Consider the following 20,006-nt stretch of genomic DNA (forward strand, 5'->3'; position numbering starts at 1 on the left):
AGCATCTTCGCCCACTGTGTGAAGTTTTAGTTCAGAAACCTTCAGGCCACAAAATCACAAATAAGAGGATCTCTGGAAAGATGTGCCTACTACTTGGCAGGCCAAGTCTCCTGAGTGCAAACTAATCTCTGTCTTTCTTACAGAAGGGGCAGCACCAGCTGCTTATTACAGTAATGGACTCTGAGTACAAGAACTGCCTGGGTGTCAGATCCTTTCTGTACCTGAATTCCTTCACCAAACAAAGAAGGTGAAAGTATATACATATACATATAAATTTTTTTTTAATTTTGCTGTGAAAATTCAATGACCATATGCCAGGTATCTGTCAGAAGCAAATAGTTGTAATCTTGCTTATACCCAATATCAGTGTCTTGCTGCTCTCTGTCAGAGCTTTCCATCTTGTTAACACAATTAAATATATTCTGATATAGGTTAAGAATTCACAGATTTAGCTCAAAGTAATTAAGATCACAAGAGTTAAGATTAGAAAGGTCTGGACTAGAACACTGGCTCACCAATTTTTTAAAATATTTTTTTATTTATTTTTAGATTTATTTTTTATTTAATTTGTTTATTTTAAAATTAAATGTATGACTTTCCTCTTAGGATTACTGGGAAGGTTAAAAATGATTCCTGGGACCCAGCATGGTAGCCTTGCATGTCCCAGGATTCCATACAAGCACCAGTTTGTGTCTCAACAGCCCCGCTTCCCATCCAGCTCCCTGCTTGAGGCCTGGGAAAGCAGTCGAGGATGACCCAAGGCCTTGGGACCCTGCACCTGTGTGGCAGACCAAGAACAAGCTCCTGGTTCCTGGCTTCAGATTGGCTCAGCTCCACCTGTTGCAGCCACTTGGGCAGTGAATCACTGCATGGAAGATCTTCCTCTCTGTCTCTCAACCTCTCTGTATATCTGTCTTTCCAATAAAAAAAAATCTTTAAACAAAATCCTGTGCCAAAAGTGCTGACAATGAGAATCAACCAGACAGGGAGTTTTGGATGAGAAAAAAATAATAAAACACACAGAGCTATTATGTTTATGATGTCCTAGAATGATCAGTATAGAAGTAAATCTAGATACATGGCTGAAGAAACATGCTTTATCAGAAATCTATCTATGCCAACTCTTTGCCCACCTATCATTTACCTACTTTGTCTCCATTTCTCTATCATTCAAATGGCAGCAAGAGGTGTGACAATAAAGATACATAGAGTTTTCTGGATCTGAATTTTAAAAGTTTAAACTGTGGAGGGATCACAAATGACTCAGTACAGACTGTCAATGAGAGGGTAAACGTTATAATAAAAGTACTAAGTTCCTGGTGCTCTGAAAAATCTACCATTTATGGAACGGATGCAGAAAGTGATGATGCACAGAAGTTGGTAAATCCTAAAGGAAGTTGAGTCCAATTCTCTGCTTCCTGGGTGAAACCTTGCAGAATTAGTAAATTCCAAAAATTGAAAGCATCTAAAAACACTGGCAGTTTGTTCTCCAACGTGCAGGGTAAGGTAAAACAGAACAAAACCAGCTAGAGAAAAACGCTTGTATTCCATATGTAAGATAGCAAAACACAAATCACCCCTTCAGAGTTTGCCTCATCTTGTAAGCATTAGGTCATGAAAGTCACAAAGAAACCACTGGTACTAAAGAAGCTTCCAGATGTATATAAGGGGTATTTTAGTTGCAATCTGTGTACAATGACCGCAAAGAACTATGTGTCTCACTGTGTGTCATCATGAACACGCACTATCAGCAATCAGGTACTTCCTAATCTCCCCTGGCATACAAAGAGTCCCACAATGCTTAATACATCTAGACTGTATAACCAGCTATGGGAAAACAACAGCATCTAAAAATTGAGTGACATTGGGCCCGGCAGCATGGCCTAGCGGCTAAAGTCCTCACCTTGAACGCCCCGGGATCCCATATGGGCACCAGTTCTAATCCCGGCAGCTCCACTTCCCATCCAGCTCCCTGCTTGTGGCCTGGGAAAGCAGTGGAGGACGGCCCAAAGCTTTGAGACCCTGCACCCGTGTGGGAGACCTGGAGGAAGTTCCTGGCACACATCGGCCCGTTGCGGCTCACTTGGGGAGTGAAACATCGGATGGAAGATCTTCCTCTCTGTCTCTCCTCCTCTCTGTATATCCGGCTTTCCAATAATAATAAATCTTTAAAAAAAATTGAGTGACATTATAATCCTGCCATACAAGCAAAACATCAAAGTCAAATTATACAAGAATATACAAATTACACGGCCAACTTTGCAAGAGCTAGAATTGCTATTTACTCCATGTACGGGGAAACTGAATCTGAGATAAATTAAAATAAATTGTTTCATATAATACTTCTCTTTGATAGCCCACAGAACTCTTTCAGCCCTTGTCCTAATACAATAATGGGAAGGAGAATCTGATCTCCTTTTACATATCCCTGTTTGCAGAAACTGTCCTAATCATGGGATATTACACCATAACTAATTTTCAAGCTATTACCATGAAGGTCTTTTTTCAAATAAAATGTTATGCAGAATCTCAGTAAGTGGAAAAGGTAAACCACAAGTTGACGTTGGAAATGGATAAAATTTGGGCTTCCTGTAACCATCTCTATGGGGCAATAGAATTCATAAGCATTCTTAAGAAAAGTGAAAACTAGGTTAGGAACAAGGTCACCTCAATAAAAGTGTGGAAACTTGGAATGGACTTTAACCCTGATTTTTCCTAAGTTTATCCTACATTAGAATGTTAAGCTATTCTAGTGGATAGGCCTTTGTTCATTCTAGCAAAGAAAGTGAGCTAATTATATTTATATATCAAACACTTAAAAATGTCTAAATATATATCAGAATTTTAGAATGAGGAGATTCTATCTTCCCAATATATCCACTGTTGCTTTAACATTATGTAAACATCGCATACTGTTACTTCTCTACTTTGTCCTTTAAAGTAAGAAAAGACCCTACTGTTCATTACTACTTTCCTCTGGAATAGCATTTGATTATGCAGAAACCAATAATCATTTGAATATGAATATTATAGTATATTAAGACCATCTGAATACAGAAAATCACAACAGTCAGAAAATCTACAATATAGTTACCTCAAGGAAGCCAAGAAATCCAATGCTTGAGGGATCCTAATTTTTGGACGAGGAAAAAAAGCACATTAATATGAGCTGACATTGCTTTCTACTTTATCTCTTTGGAATTTGGCTATAAGTAGGTGACACAATGCCAAGAAAATCAAGAATAAAGTAGGCCTCAGAGCTTTCCATAGCCATAGGAGTTCAGGAGGTAAAAATTGGGATTTTACTGCTACTAAGGCAGCCAAGCCATGAGAGTTCAAAATATAAGGGGGGAAAATATCAGGGAAAATGTCAGGACAAACTTCCAAGTCAATATATTCTCCTTAGGGCCTTGGCCAATTTGAAGCTAAAAATGGTAAAAACTTGGAAATCCACATAAAAAATAACGGCTTTGAAAAATTACAGTGAATCTTATGGTGTTTCAAAGACAAAACAAATAAACAAGAAAAGAACAGAGTTGAACTTCATAAGTGGAAGTAACTCTGAAGAATCTAGACACTTTCAGCTGAAAACCATGAAGATACAACCATTAGTCCTGCAGGACAGTGAAAATCATCCTGATGATAATCCATGATTTTGGGAAATCTGCCCGTATAATGAAAATTGCTGTAGAAATGTGAATGTGGTAGGTAGGAAAAACATTGTTCAGAGCTGCTATAATTTTTTTTTCACACAAAATGCCAAAAATAGTAATAATTTGGTATACAAAGAAATTTGATCAAATCACTGAAAATTAAAAAGGTAAAAAATATAAAATTACATATAGAAATTATTCAGATATTGGAGATAAGGTTCAATAGCTTTAAAATAGTAAGGATCAATAAGAAAATAGATGGCACAATGAATCATAAAATTATTAAATGTAAATTATAATATTAAAAAGTCAATGACTAAATTAAAAATTCAATAAACAAATATACTGTCCATTAGGCATAGGAGTAGAAAGGGACTATCCAGAAAAATGTAGGTTAGAAAAAATAAGAGACACATAGTACATGATGGAAATTTCTAATTTAAATATGAATAGTGTCACAAAATTTTCAGGAAATAATATTTTCAGGGAAGGCAGCCATAACATGATAAGAATTAAGAAAAGATGTTATACCACAGAAGTAACTAAAAATATGAGCAAGTGTTGGGCAAGTTCAAACAAAAATAGATATAGTCTTAACTAGTTAAATCATTTATAATCAAGTACAAGGGAAAGTATCCATAATGTTAATGATATATAGATATCTATAATTAACTCACAAGAATAATCACAACACTAACAGCTGACTTCTCAATAATAACATTGAAGCCAGACAGCAATAGAATCTGAACATGCTGTGGAAAATAATTATAAAATCTAATTTCTAAATTATCAAATGCTTCTTTTTAAAAAAAAAATCAATGATCAGGCTGGTACGGTGGTACAGAATGCTAATCCTTCAGTCTGAGGCACTGGCATGCCATATGGGAACCAGTTCGCATCTCACATACTCCACCTCTGATCTAGCTCTCTGTTTATGGTTTAGGAAGACAGCAGAGGTTAGTTCAAATCCTTGGGACCCTTAACCCACATGGGAAACCTGAAAAAGCTCCTAGCTTCCAGCCTCAGATCAGCTCAGCTCTGGCTGTTGTGGCTAGGTGGGGGGTGTACTAGCAGATGAAAGAACATATCCCTATCTTTCCTCTTTCTGTAAAATCTACCTTTCAAATAAAAATAAATTAATATTTTTAAAAAAAATTAATGATGAAAGATTTTAAGACAACACAGAAAAATCATTATCAATATATTTGTAACAAAGAAATTATTAAAGATGTCATATAAGTAGGAAAAAATGATCACAGAGAAAATTAGGGGCTTAAGAATGAATGAAGTGATACAAATGATAAATAGGAGGGGAAATCTGCACAAGAACTGAACAAACACAATATTAAAGCACCATCCTAAGGAATTTAGAATGTAAATAAATTAAAGGCAACAGTTACGTACATTTTGGTATGTGAATAAATGGACTTAAGTTAATTGTTTGCATTTTCAGAAAATTGGGATACTAAATTCTCATAAAATAAAATGAACTAATGAACCATTAAGGGTAATGACTAAAAGTAAAACCAAGATATGCATAAATGAAATATTATAAAAGAATATAATAAGAAAATAATTACCAGCTCATATAGAGAGAAGGCAAATTTTAAGAAATATCTACAGAAGTTGATATATGCATTGCTCAGGAATTTCACACCCAATGGAAACGTATATATTTATAAAATGTACAAATCAGCATTATTCTAATAACAAGAGAAAAAGAATATGCAAATGCTCACCAACAGGAGACAAGATACATAACTAATGGTATATCTCTAGAATAAAATTGTGTATAACACTGAAAGAAAATTACAACTACAATAGATCTCATAAATCAACTTCACGAATACTACAGTAAGCATAAAATAGCTCAATGCAAGAGTATTTAATGTAATATTTTATGTGTAAGGTATTTGAAAATGAGAAAAATAGTTAACTATTTTAGGAATTCATTTGGAAGGGTGGTCACTGTGAGACGGTATTAGAAGAGTGAAATGTGAATTTTTTTTTTTGGCCAGGTAATGATTGCATGACTATGTCACAAGTATGTCCTTTAGGTTCATATTCAATAAAAGTATTACTCAATAAAAAAGAATACGGAAAAGAGTGAAATAGAAAATGTAAAAGAACTTTTGGTAGAGGCACTTTTTGTATTGAATGTAAAGTTACTTGAAGTGAAATATCAGTATTTACAGTATGATAAAGCACAAAAACATTCACAAAAGCAATGGGCAATAGTTGGTCCATTTTTTAAGGTACCAGACTCCATTTTCATGCTTAAATATGTCAGATTTATGTACGTGAATGTAATGTATTAAACACGTCTCGTCCCTTGAATAACTTATCACAGACCTAGTAAAGTGTCCAAGTTTACACACTAAAAATAAAAAAAAAAATAGCCTTGGTAAGCTTTCATTAAGGACAGATTATGTTGAAGGGACAATAATGTATAGACACTATGAAAGTGGAGTAATCAATATCAGAGGAATAAGAGCAAAACCCAGAGGGTATTAAGACTTTAGTTGGATATACCCATGGACTACAATTTTTAATTTGTCTGCTGGCATTTAAATCTGATCACAGGGATAGATCTCTCAGGGGAAATTAGTTTGTCTGATTGTATATATTAAGGCAGGTCTATTCAGTATTACTTTTTGAACATTTTTATAAAGAATACATGCAAGACAAATTGAGTCACTTAAAAAAAATAAGATTCACCGGTTGTTTCCCTTGAACTCAGTGCGGAAGAGTCAGGCGGAGTGGCATAGGTGGTCATCGGGAAGATGTGTCCTGCCATTCTGGTCTGTGGGCAGCATCAGGCTATCTTCCAAGGACACTATCCAATGGCACCCCAAGTTTACTTAGAACAGGAAAAACCAGAAGGGCAAACTTAAAAAGGACCCTAAAGGGCAGGTTCTCAGAGCAAGGATTGTTTTTATTTATATATTTTCAAATTGCATTTTCTAAGAGAGTTAATTTCCCCAGAACCTTTCAGCTCCAGACGGCCCTGCACCTTCCAAGGACTGCTCTTCTTTAAAAGCACAATTGTTGTTCAGTTCCTCTCAGGTGCAGATTCATTAGCTCTTGACTGGCTCTCCTTGTTTGCCGACTGCTTGTGGAAAAAGCCATTTACCCTGGTGAATGTCAAGGTTAGTGCAAACTGTCCTTGTCATCAGTCTCTCTGGCAGAAGGTCAGGGATAAGCTTTCCTCAAATGGGCAGCGTCAAACAAAGCAGAGACAGACTTAACTCACCAAAAGGAAGAAAGGAGGCCTGGGCTAGAGTTGATAAACATTCCTGTGGGTGCTGAGGACAAAAGATTAACTCTTCCTTTGCCACTTAAAGAACAGCTCCCTGGAAGACACCTTGAAAGAACTGTGTTCTTGAGAGTGTGTAAGATGTCTTTATAAGCTGCTCTCTGTATCTATCTACTGCTAGGTATCGATCTATCCACCCATCACTCCATCATTTGTCCACTTTGCATACTATATCTCCTTACACTAATCTTTCTCCGCTCCCCCATGACTTTTCTCATACTTTATTCCCCTAGTTTGCTTTTATGCACATGTTGTAAAGCACACATCAAAATCTACCACATTCTGAGGTAGTCAGATTTTTTACTCATCTTCATGGAATGAAATTTTAGGGTTGGAAGAAACCTTAAAATTAACCTAATCCAGCCTTCTAGCCAATAAATAAATCCCAGGCGGCAGATTTGGCGGTTGTCACTCAACCTCAGCTTGATCGCTACAAGTGATCAAACCCTTCTCCCCAACAGAAAGGCTGTTCCAAATATTTGATCATTAGAAAGAAAACTTTGCTTTTGGCTTAACTAAAAATCTATCTCCTTGCGAGTTTAACCTACTGGCTCAAGTCCTGCCCCTGATATAATAAAGAGAGCCAGTCCTAACTCAACCACACAAAAGCACTTCAAATATTTGAAAGAATAATCATGCACTATGTTTCTCTTTTATCTTCATGCTCCTCTGTGTGGCCGTTAATTTTTGCAGTTTCTTGAAAATGCAGAACCAGATATGTGAACCACATTTCAGATGCTGAACCATGAACTCATCTATATTCATATATTATGCATTAAATATTTTAGAGATTATATAATGTATATTTATTATTTTTCTAATCAGTAGTCCCATATTGATTCACTGGGAAATCAGTTAATATGTAAGACATTTTGCATATGCAACAGCCAGGAAAATTTGAACATGTATATTGGTACTTCGAAACGCTTCAGGAAAAATAAAATTTAAAATATAAGTTTCAGTGCAAAAATTGTGAAGTGTATGTATTTCCTTTTTCATGATATGAACTTTGAATATCCTTTACATGCATGGAACTGAAATTATTTTGCACCAAAATAAACATAACTGAAGCCTATTTTATCATACTACAATCACATACATAACAGAAATATTTTTAAATTAGTGCATCCAGTCTTGACTCAACTCAATACCCACTCAATCAATATTTTTATATGGAAGTCAATTAAATCCTCCCCTCAAAATTACTGAAAGCCCTGTGAGCTAATCTCTAAGGTATATGCATTTACCTAGCTTCTCCTTAACACTTGCTCCTTCAGGCTTCTCTGGGCAATTTGTTTTCCTTTCAAAGTTAACTTGAGAGATTTTGATCAAATCAAGAAACACCTCTTATATAATTTTAATAACTCAACTAATTTTCTGGTAAAATAAGTTCTGCTTTTTGGTTCCCAAATCCAGAATAATTAAAAATAAAAACACTTCTTTGTTATTTTTGCCCCAGGCAAATTTAAAATGGGACATTATTGGATTCTTACTTTTTTTATATGTTGTCTCCCATAAGTAATCTACATTTTTGCTTTTTATCACTTTTCCAGATACTGTTTTACTTCAGTTTTGTAGAGTTTCTTCTGTTGTCTTCAGAATTCTTCCATCTCCTGTAATTCTCTGAAGCATAAAAATTTTGCTCCCAGGCCCAGTATGGTAGCCTAGCAGCTAAAGTCTTCGCCTTGCAGGCGCTAGCACCCCACATGGCACCAGTTCATGTTCCAGCGGCCTTGTTTCCCATTCATCTCCCTGCTTGTGGCCTGGGAAAGCACTTGAGGAAAACCCAAAGGTTTGGGACCCTGCACCCGTGTGGGAGACCAAGATGAAAACTCCTGGATCCTGGTTTTGGACTGATTGAGCTCTGGTCTTTGCAGCCACATGAATCAGCAGACAGAAGATCTTTATTTCTCTCTCTCTTCCACTCTGTATATCTGACTTTCCAACAAAAATTTAAAAATAAATCTTAATAAAATGTCACTCCCTTGCCTTTTCCTTTACTTTATCACCTAGGACATAACAGGAGAGGAGAGTGATGTCTACAATGTCCATGGTTCCTGGGTATCCATATGAACTATTGTGTGCATGGGTATGCATGTGTTTCATGTGTAAATGCTCTTCTAAACTGTCAGAGGTGGGGGGCTGTCCATTCTGAATTTGCTCAAAGAGTTATTTTTTAACCAAATGAATCCAGTGGGTTGTCATCGGACCACACCCTTCATTTAGCAAGATTTAAGCCATTTATACTAATTCACAGTATTCCACATCTGCTTCATCTTTTAAAAACAAATACTCAAAATACTAAGTACTTTAGAAGAATTTTTTCTGAAATATCTCATCTTTTAGAATGATTCCTGGTTTCTTATCTGCATTTAACCCTGTCCCTGTGCTTACAGCCACCATCCAAATTAGATTTAGGCCCTCAAGAAGTTGTAATGTGTTGTCTTTGGACAAAAACTCCTAAATCTGTCTATAATACAAATGTAAGCTTTGTGTTTTCTTTTATTCCTTACCTGAGAAAGTTGTACCAACTAAAGGTTTATCTCTGTATCTAGGCTCTCACAGTCATAAAATAATAACAAGCATTGACAAATATAGGTGAGATATTGCAGTAAAAAAAATAATAACTTAAACTACCATGGAAATCCTGTATAGTTATTAATCTTTTCTTTAAAAGAAATCTCCTAATTTCTCATTTAGAAAGAGTGACCCCTTTAGAACTCTACAGAACATAAAAACCTTCCATGAAGCTCTGTTGATTTGAATAATTCCAGAAAATTCATATTGATCCTGAACTTGTGTGGGAAATGTCAAGGAGGAGAACAGTTCTAAAGCTCATTTATTGTTCCTCCGTGTCCCAGCGTATTCTCCTTGCCACAAAGCATTGCTGGGCTGCTCAGGCGCAGTGTGCCAAGTACTCCAGGCATTCCTTCCCTTCCCCTCCTGCTATTGATGGCACAGTCTGCACAGGTCGTGAGGGGAGAGGCTCACTTGGAGACTGCACCTGCTAAGAGTAGGAAAATCAATTTTCATCATCCAAAAATACAGAACTGCTGGCACACAAACTAGTTGCTCAAGGTCTCTAGAGTCCAGAGAGGGAGTCCCACTAAGATAGACATATGCTTGGAACAAAAGTCAATACTCTCTTCACATAGCCAGAATAATAAGGGATGTTGGGAATGAAGACATAGAGCATGGGACGTTGTTGTGTAGATTCTTAATTCCACAACAAATAACAGATGGAGTAGGATGCCATTACTGCATGATGATAATAGGTGGAGATCTTCGCCAGAGTCACCTATGAATTCTTTGGCATTCTATCCATTTTTAAATGTCAAATTTGAATTCTATTTGCAATTGATTTTTTGCTGTAGTACTTTTAAAAATTACTTTCATCATTACTTTTACCTATTTCATGTTTTACCTATCACTGATGCCCCAGGTTGGAGTTTCATAATTCAATTTCAGAGAAGATTTCTAGTACAACACAAAGGTATAGATTTGCACCATTGGAGCATAAACATGAGAACTGAGAATCATATCTCACAGTGATCACGTCATTCCTGTTTGTAGTCTGTATTAGATGCTACAGAGCAGAAAAAAACCAGATATTTGTCTTTTAAAAACTGGTTTATCTCACTAAGCAAAATGGTTCCCATTTACATCTACATTTGATTGCAAAAGACAGGGTTTGATTTTTTATGGCTAAATAGTATTCCATGATATATATACACTATGTATTCTTTATTCAGTCTTTATTCAGACATGTGGGTTATTCAAAAGCTTAACTATTGTGGATTGAGATGCAAAAAACTGGGGTACATATAACTCTCATGCACACAGCACTTTGGGTAAATTCCTAGGGGTGGGATGACTGGGTTACATGGTAGATATATTTTCAGATCATTGAGGAATCTCCATTTAGTCCTATATAATAGTTACACTAGTTTACTTTCCCATCAACAGTGAGGTAGGCAGTTTTTCTCCACATTCTCATCAGCTTTTGTTATTATTTTTGGGGGGTTGTTTTGTTTTTTAAATTTTGGGGTGCTAGCATTTTAATCAGTGTGAGGTGAAATCTCATTGTGCTTTCATGTGCATTTTCTTGATGGCTAAGGATGCTGATCATTACTTTTTCATGTGTCAGTCATTTGAATTTCATTCTTTGAAAAATCCCTGTTCATGTCCTTTGCTCAATTATTCACTGGATTATTTATTTTGTTGCTGCTGAATTTCTTTTCTTTTTTTAAAGATTTATTTATTTTTATTGAAAGATAGATTTTACAGAGGGGATAGACACAGAGAAAGATCTTCTGTCCTCTCATTCATCCCCTAAGTGGCTGCAATGGCTGGAGCTAGGCCGATCCAAAGCCAAGAGTTTCTTCCAGGTCTCCCACGTGGAAGCAGGGTTCCAAGGCTTTGGGCAGTTCCCCTTTGTTCTCCCAGACCCAGGGAGCTGGAAGGGAAGTAGAACAGCTGGGACACAAACTGGTACCCAGATAGGATCCTGGTGCATGCAACGGGAGGATTTAGTCACTAGATAGTCAGTCAAGCCTTGCTGCTGAATTTCTTGAGTACTTTATAGATCCTAGATGTTAATCCTTCATCAGTTGCATAATTTGCAAATATTTTCTCTCATGCTATTTGTTGTCTCTTAACTTTCTTTAAAATTCCTTTTGCAGTGTAGAAGCTTCTAATCTTGATACAACCCACTTTGTCTGTTTTTGCTTTAATTTCTTGTGTTTCTGGGGTCTTTTCTAAGAAGCCTTTGCCTATACCAATGCCTTGCTAAGTTTCCCTGATGTGTAGTAGATTTAGATCATTGATCCATTTTTGTTGATTTACTCATAAGGTGTAAGGTAGGATATCTGCTACTTACTTCTGCATAGGTAGATCCAATTTTCCCAGCACCATTTGTTGCAAAAGCTATCCTTTCTACAGGTAATGATTTCAGGTCATTTGTCAAAGATTAATTTGCTGTAGATGTGTGGGTTAACTTGTTATGTTTCTGTTCTGTTTCATTGATCTTCAAATCTATTTCTTTTTCTGCCAGTACCAGGCTCTTTTGATTATAACTGCCCTGTAGTATATCTTGAAGTCTCATGTTGTGATATGTCTGGTTGTGTTTTTGTTCTTTAAGTTTGCTTTAGCTTTTCTGGTCTCTTGCATTTCCATATGAATTTTAGCATCATTTAATTCTACATCTAAGAAGATTATCATTGGTAATTTGAATGAGAATGCATTGAATCTTTAAATTCCCTTTGGTAGTATGGACATTTTGATGGTATTAATTCTTTTGATACATAAACATGGAAGGATTTTTTCCATGTTTTTCTTTTTTGCATCTTCTTTTATTTCTTTCTTTAATTTTTATATTATTTTAATTGTAGGAATCATTTACCTTCTATTTTAAGGTATTTAAGTCTTTTGTATCTATTGTGAATGGAACTGATCTTACAATTTCTCAACCATGGGAAATGTCTATGTTTACAAAGTCTCTTTTTTTGTATGTTGATTTTATATCCTGCTACCAAACGTTTTTAAGAGTTGCAATTGTCTCTTAGTGGGTTCCTTTGGTTCCATTATCTACAGAATCATCTCATTTGCAATCAAGATGACTTGACTTCTTCCTGTACATCCCTTTGATATTGTTGTCTCACCTAATTACTCTGGCTAAAACATCAAGAACTATGTTACATAGCAATGGCAAAAGTGGACATTCTTGTCTGGTTCAAAATCATGGTGGGGATGCTTCTAATTTTTCCCTATTCAATATGATGCTGCATGTCATTTGTCATGCATTGGTAGTATTGATGAATATGATTAGTATATAAAATTCGCCTGAGATTTTTATTATGAAAGGATGTTATATTTTTATCAAATGCTTTCTCTGTGTCTATGAAGTATTATAAGATATTTATTCTTCAAGTGGCAATGTGATTATAATGTTTATCGATTTGCATATGTTGAACTATCCCTGGATACCAGCGATAAATTCAGCTTGGTCCAGTGAATGATCTTTCTCATTTGTTTTTGGATTCATTAGTATTTTGTTGAGGATTTCTGAATTTATGTTCTTCAGGGAAATTGGTCTATAATTCAGTTTCTTTGTAGATCTTTTCCTGGTTTTGGAACTAGAATGTTTCTGGGAGTTTTTGAGGATTCATTCCCTTTTAATTGTTTTCAATGGTTTGAGAATAATTGTGATTGGTTATTTAGAATCATGGTAGAGTTCAGCAGTTAAGCCATCTGGTCATGAGCTTTCCTTTGTTATGGTGTCTATTACTGATTCAATCTGTGTCTTGGTTATTGGCCTATTTAGGTTTTCTATGTCTTCATGACTCAATTTTGGTAGATTGCATGTGTCCAGAAATCTATTACATCTACTTTTTTTCTTCTATTTCATGGCATACAGCTGTTTGTAGTAATTCCTAATGAATCTTTATTTCTGTGGTATCTGTGGTAACATGCGCTTTTTAATCTTCAATTATCTTGACTTGGGTCTTCTCTATTTGTAACATTGAAGCTTAATTTCCATTGACTTTCAATTAATTGTAAGTGGAATCATATTACTATACTATATTACTACACTATTCCTTTACATGTCTATGTTTCTTCTCATTATTAAAGCAAGATCTCAATCACTGTGAGTTCCTTAGTCAAGAGTTCAATCAACTATGGGGATCAAGGGAGGTGCACTCAATATTGAATTATTCCCCAAACAATATAGTAAAGCACATGCTTATGTAGCTTCAACACTCCGTTACATAATATAAGTGATCTAAAGACTTTTAAGTATACAGGAGAAAATATGTAGTTTACGTACAAACATTGTTCCATATTATATGTGACATTTGAGCACCTAACTAAACAATGTGTTGGAGAATCTGTTTGGGATATATTGAATCTAAATACCAATTTGGAGGAAAGTGGTACCCTTACTATCTTGAGTTTTCCCATATATGAAAAGCACATTTCTTCTACTTACTTGAAGTTTCTTTTCTCCCAATATCATTTTATCATTTTCTTTTTACATGTCCTATATATCTTCTATTAGATCTGTTACAAATAATTGATTGCTTTTATACTATTCAACTTATTTTTCATTCTTTTCTAAATCTTGGAGGCTACTATACAGAAACATGACTGACTGTTAAACATTTTCCTTCCTAACACACATACAACACCCAGCATTTATTCAATAATCTGATCAGTTTCTTTAGAATGTAAGACTACAATGTCTTTGATGATAAACATTTTAGTTATTTCAGGTAATGATTTTATTATTTGTTTCTTTTACATTTTGTGTTAAAACTTATTTATCTGAAAGGCAGAGTGAGAGAGGGAGGAACAGAGAGAAAAAGAGAGAAATCTTTCATCCATTCTTCAACTAGCAACAATGGCAAAGGATGAGCCAGAAGGAAGCCAGAGACCAGGAGCTTCCCTGGAGTCTCCCATGTGACTGCAGGGCCCAACCACTTGTTCTATCTTCTGCTGCTTTCCTGGGAGCGTTAGCCAGGAGCTGGGTCAAAAACGGGAGCAGCCAGGATTCCTACCAAAACCCACAAGGGATAGTGGCACTGCAGGCAGCAGCTTACTGCTGAGCCACAAAACTGGGTCCTCTGTTTATACATTGCTGCCCTGAAGATTAATCTTGAGTAAAAGGTACAAAGTTGAAAGCAACATTGAATTGTTTCTAATTTTGAATACTTTTTTTAGTATTTCAAAAGAACACATTAATACTTACTTTTTTTAAATGAAGGAAGTTTCTTTTTACTTTCTTTTTTTTTTTTTTTTTTTTAAAGATTTTATTGTTATTGGAAAGCCGGATATACAGAGAGGAGGAGAGACAGAGAGGAAGATCTTCCATCCGATGTTTCACTCCCCAAGTGAGCCGCAACGGGCCGGTACACACCAATCTGATTTTGGGACCAGGAACCTCCTCCAGGTCTCCCACGCGGGTGCAGGGTCCCAAAGCTTTGGACCATCCTCCACTGCTTTCCTAGGCCACAAGCAGGGAGCTGGATGGGAAGTGGAGCCGCCGGGATTAGAACTGGCACCCATATGGGATCCCAGGGCTTTCAAGGCGAGGACTTTAGCCGCTAGGCCATGCTGCCGGGCCCGAAGGAAGTTTCTTTTATGCTTATTTTGTTAAGATATTTATATGTTTGTGTTTAATTATAAAAATCGAATGCTTTTAAACTGAACCTTATTGTATGTGTTAAAAATATTGTTTTCTTTTATTGTTGCTGTTGTGAATTGTACCACCCCATTTATTAACATTAAATACATTTTCATTTTTGGAATAAAACTAACTTGATCATGAAAATGATGATTTTAATTTTTGCCCTCATTGTTTTCTCATACTATGTGCAGAAGTTCACATCAATGTTTACATAGGAGATTTACTTGAAATTGTTCTTTTCGTAACTCATTGTCAATTTTCATGAGAAGGTTTTATATGCCATATAAATTGAGTGGGAAGTGTTCCCTAATTTCATTTTTGTTTTCCTTATTATATAAAAGGATGTTGTAAAGGTGTCATGAACTTCTCCTTCATTAATTGTTCAAATCCAACTACGACAACCATCTGGCCACAGTGTGCTTTTTTTCTGCAGATTTTTAATAAGAGGTTATTTTTAACAGTTATTTATGTGCAATTTTTACATTTCTTCTTAATTCTGTTTTTGTAATCTTCCCCAGAATTTGGTAATTCTATGTTGCATTTTCAGATCACTAGCATAAATTGTTTAGAATATAAATGTATGATTATTATTTGCAAGCTTGATGTCAATATCCTTTTTCTTCCCTGACTTTTTTTGTATGCTCTCTGCTGCTCTCAAGCTCATCAGTTTTATCACTAAAACTGAAAGTCACCAATTTTAGGAAGCATTTTAAAAGATTAACATTTAGTTTTGTTGTTAATTTTGGCTATATTTATTGATTTCTTCCATCAACTTTCTTAGGGTTTCCTAGAGTTCTTTTTCTCCATAATTCTTTAGATTGATGCTCAGATTATTCCTAATCTTTTTCTTACATATGCATCTAAATATATAATTATCCCTCTAAATCTGTTTAGCTGCAATCTGCCTGTTGTGGTATTTTCATTATCACTCATTTCAAAGAATTTTCTAATTTTCACCATAATTTCATTCTTGACTCAAAATCTATTTAGAAGTATACATCTTAATTTCTAAACATATGGGAATTTTCTAGTTATTTTTTGCTTTTGTTTTTCAGCTTCATTTTGACTGTGGTCAGAGAACACATTCAGCATGACTATAATCTTTTTGAAATGCGTTTAGACATTCTATATGAATCAGCAGATGATCTATTTTGGTTAATGTTTCATGTGCATGTCATAAAAATTCATATTCTGCAGATGTTGGATACAGTGTTCTGTATCAATTCCATCATCTTTGTTAATTGTGTTGTTCAAATGGTATATTTTTTATATTCCTATATTATTTATGTTTTGTCTCATTGTCAATGAAAGAAATACGAGGCTTAGTTGACTGATCCTCACCCTAAAGCTTCAGAGTCCTATATGGGCACCAGTTCACATTCCAGCTACTTTACTTCCCATCCAGCTCCCTGCTTGTGGCTTGGGAATGGCCCAAAGCCTTGGGAGTCTCCACCCATATAGGAAGCCCAGAGGAAGTGCCTAGATCCTGGCTTTGGATAGGCTCAGTTCCAGCTTTTGCAGCCACTTTGGGAGTGAATTAACAGACAGATGTTATTTCTCTCTGTCTCTCCTTCTCTCTGCTGTTCTGGCCTTCCAATAAAAATAAGTATATCTTAAAAAAGAAAAGTATCACCATGGTTGTGGATATTTCCGGATTCCTTGTTTACAGCTTTATCAGTTGATTTTTATTTATATACATGAAGATCTTCCATGTGATGTCCTGTGGCCTCAATGGCTGGAGCTGAGCCAATCCGAAGCCAAGAGCCAGGAGCTTCTTCTGGGTCTCCTGTGTGGGTGCAGGGTCCCAAGACTTTGGACCATCCTCGACTGCCTTCCCAGGCCACAAGCAGGGAGCTGAATGGGAATTATGGCTGTCGCAACACAAACTGATGCCCAAATGGAATCCAGGTGCATTCAAGACGAGTACTTTGGCTGTTAGGCCAATGGGCTGGGCCCAAAAAGTTTATTTTTAAATTCTCTCTTTCATTTATCACACTTTGCTTTTCCTTAATTTACTATTTTTAGATGCTTTAAGTTTTTAGTAATTATAGTACAACCAAGAAATATCTAATGACAACTACAGTTTATAGATAAAAGTGCTTTTACATTTTCCTAGGCATCAAATCACTTTAAATCTCTTCATCATTTTGCTTTTTGCAAGCTACTGCTGATGTATACTTTAACCATGTGTGTGTGTATAATCTCAAAATACATTATTAATTTTATTTTTATACTCAATATTCATTAGGTTTACCTGAATGTTTAATTTCTGGTATTTATCTTTTACTCATATATTAAATCATTTCATTTTTCTAAGGAATACACTTTGGGATTTTTAAGTGAATTGCTGCTATAAATAAGTCCTCATTTTTTTTCTGAAAATTTCTAAATGCAAAATCTTTTCACTGCTATTAGATTTAACTTTTCCAGTGTTTTGAAAGTATATTTTTAATGTTTCCTTGCTTCCATTGTTTCTACTGAGATATGTGCTGTCAGCCAAGTTGTGAGTTTGAAAGTAAAATCATGGGGCCCGGCGGCATGGCCTAGCGGCTAAAGTCCTCGCCTTGAAAGCCCTGGGATCCCATATGGGCGCCGGTTCTAATCCCGGCGGCTCCACTTCCCATCCAGCTCCCTGCTTGTGGCCTAGGAAAGCAGTGGAGGATGGTCCAAAGCTTTGGGACCCTGCACCCGCGGGGGGGAGACCTGGAGGAAGTTCCTGGCTCCTGGCTTCAGATTGGCGCAGCACCGGCCGTTGCGGCTCACTTGGGGAGTGAATCATCGGATGGAAGATCCTCCTCTCTGTCTCTCCTCCTCTCTGTATATCCGGCTTTCCAATAAAAATGAATAAATCTTTAAAAAAAGAAAAGAAAGTAAAATCATGGGCCCAATGTGATAGCATAGTGGTTAAAGTCCTCGCCTTGGACACACCAGGATCCCTTACGGGTGCCGGTTCTAATCCCGGCGGCCCCGCTTCCCATTCAGCTCCCTGCTTGTGGCCTGGGAAAGCAGTGGAGGATGGCCCAAAGCCTTGGGACCCTGCACCCAAATGGGAGACCCAAAAGAGCTCCTGGCTGCTGGCTCCGGGTCAGCGAGTACTGGCCCTTGCGGCTCACTTGGGCAGTGAATCATTGGACGGAAGATCTTCCTCTCTGTCTCTCCTCTCTGTATATCTGCCTTTCCAACAAAAATAAATAAATCTTTTTTCTAAAAAAAGAAAAGAAGATCATTTTGCTGAGCTATTTTCAATATGATCTGTCCTTGGTCCTCAACAGTTGTAACATGATAGTTGCAATTCTCCAAACTTCCTTTACTTGGGACTTGTAGAAATTTTACAATTATTACTTGAAAAGCAAAATAACCGAAAGAATGGGAGAGGGGAGATAAAGAGAAGTCTCCCAATTGCTTGATTCCTTCCCAGATTCCACAAACTCTAGGGTTGTGCCAGCCCAAAGTCAGGGGCAAGAGATCATCCAGGTCTCCTACGTAGATGGTTAGGACCAGAGTACTTGAGCCATCGTCAACTTCCTTCCAGAGCACACAGAAGCAGGAAGCTTGGGCAGCAGCATGGTAGTGGGTCTGGAACCAGGCACTGTGCGCTCATGCCCTTTCTGTCTCTAATATATATATATATTTATTTATTTATATATATAAAAATATATATACAATACATTATATATTATATAATATATATATTCCTCTCCCTTTCATTAATGATTCAGAGAGATTTCTAGGGGCTTGGAGTTGTGGTGTGGTATATTATGTCACTCTGCGACCATGTCTTAGAGACTGGCTGCTTCACTTCTGATCTAGTTCCCTGTTAAGGGACTGAGAAATCAGTATGGGATGGCCCAAGTGTTTGGGACCCTCCCACCCATACAGACAGCCAAATGAATTTCTTGGATCCTGGCTTTGTCTTGGTTCAGCACTAGCAGCCATATGGGGTGTGAACCAGTGGATGGAAGATCGCTATCTTTCTCTCTGTCTCTCTCTCTTTCTCTATTAACTCTGTGTTTCTTTCCCTCTTGGAAAAGGCTTGGAAAATGTAGGCGACAATACTGGTTCCAAGTATTTAAGGAAGTCTCTTTTTAATCATTATCTGGCCAATAAACTTACTGAGCAGAGAGCCTAAAAATTACACATGCTAAATTAAAAAGTATACAAAATTATTCAAGAAAACGAATAAAATATTTACAAAAATTATAAACAATAGCATCAACAAGCTCTGGGGAAGATGGGAGGGAATTTGATTTCCAAAATTGCCACATTACATCACCTGAGTGCAACACTTAATGCTTGTTTTAGCAGCATATATGCTAGGTGTAAAATGACACAGAGAAGTTCAGTATAATTGCTGTACAAGGATGACACACAAATTCTTCAATAATTCTATGTTTTTGTGCTATATAAGTTTGACAATCACTACACAAGGTTTTTACATACACTAAATCATGACATTTTGTACATTCAATATGTATGATCTGCATTTGATACTGTGAAATAAAAGCAATAACACAAATGCAGTATTTGAAGAAAAATTTGCTTCAGCTTTCAACAAAATTATGAATGAAACCAGGAAATAGGACAGCAAAGTTTACAAACAGTAAAACACCCAGTTACTGGAGACTGTCCTGGTGAAGCCCAGAAATTGTACTTACTAGATTATAAATCAGCCTTTAGAAATATATTCAAATAACTAAAGAAAAGGTTGCCTAAACAGCTAAAGTAAAATATAAGAACAATGTCTCATTAGATGGAGGATATAAATTCTAGAAACTATAGGAAGGGATTAAATAGAAATTCTTGAGCTGAAAATGACAATAATTCTTTCCTTAAACATTTTAAAAGAAAAAAT

The 20,006-nt window shown here is 36.2% G+C and overlaps 1 long non-coding RNA gene and 1 other non-coding gene across 2 annotated transcripts in view; one reads left to right on the forward strand and one right to left on the reverse strand.

The window, feature by feature from the left end:
- LOC131480926 (uncharacterized) overlaps positions 1 to 20,006 on the reverse strand; it is a 463,849-nt gene that overhangs the window by 163,514 nt on the left and 280,329 nt on the right. The window lies entirely within an intron of this gene.
- LOC118760742 (U6 spliceosomal RNA) lies at positions 19,444 to 19,550 on the forward strand. The gene has a single exon (XR_004996961.1). It is a non-coding gene; the product is annotated as a U6 spliceosomal RNA (small nuclear RNA).

Source organism: Ochotona princeps, chromosome 8 (genome assembly GCF_030435755.1).
Source record: "Ochotona princeps isolate mOchPri1 chromosome 8, mOchPri1.hap1, whole genome shotgun sequence".
Lineage (NCBI taxonomy): Eukaryota > Metazoa > Chordata > Mammalia > Lagomorpha > Ochotonidae > Ochotona > Ochotona princeps.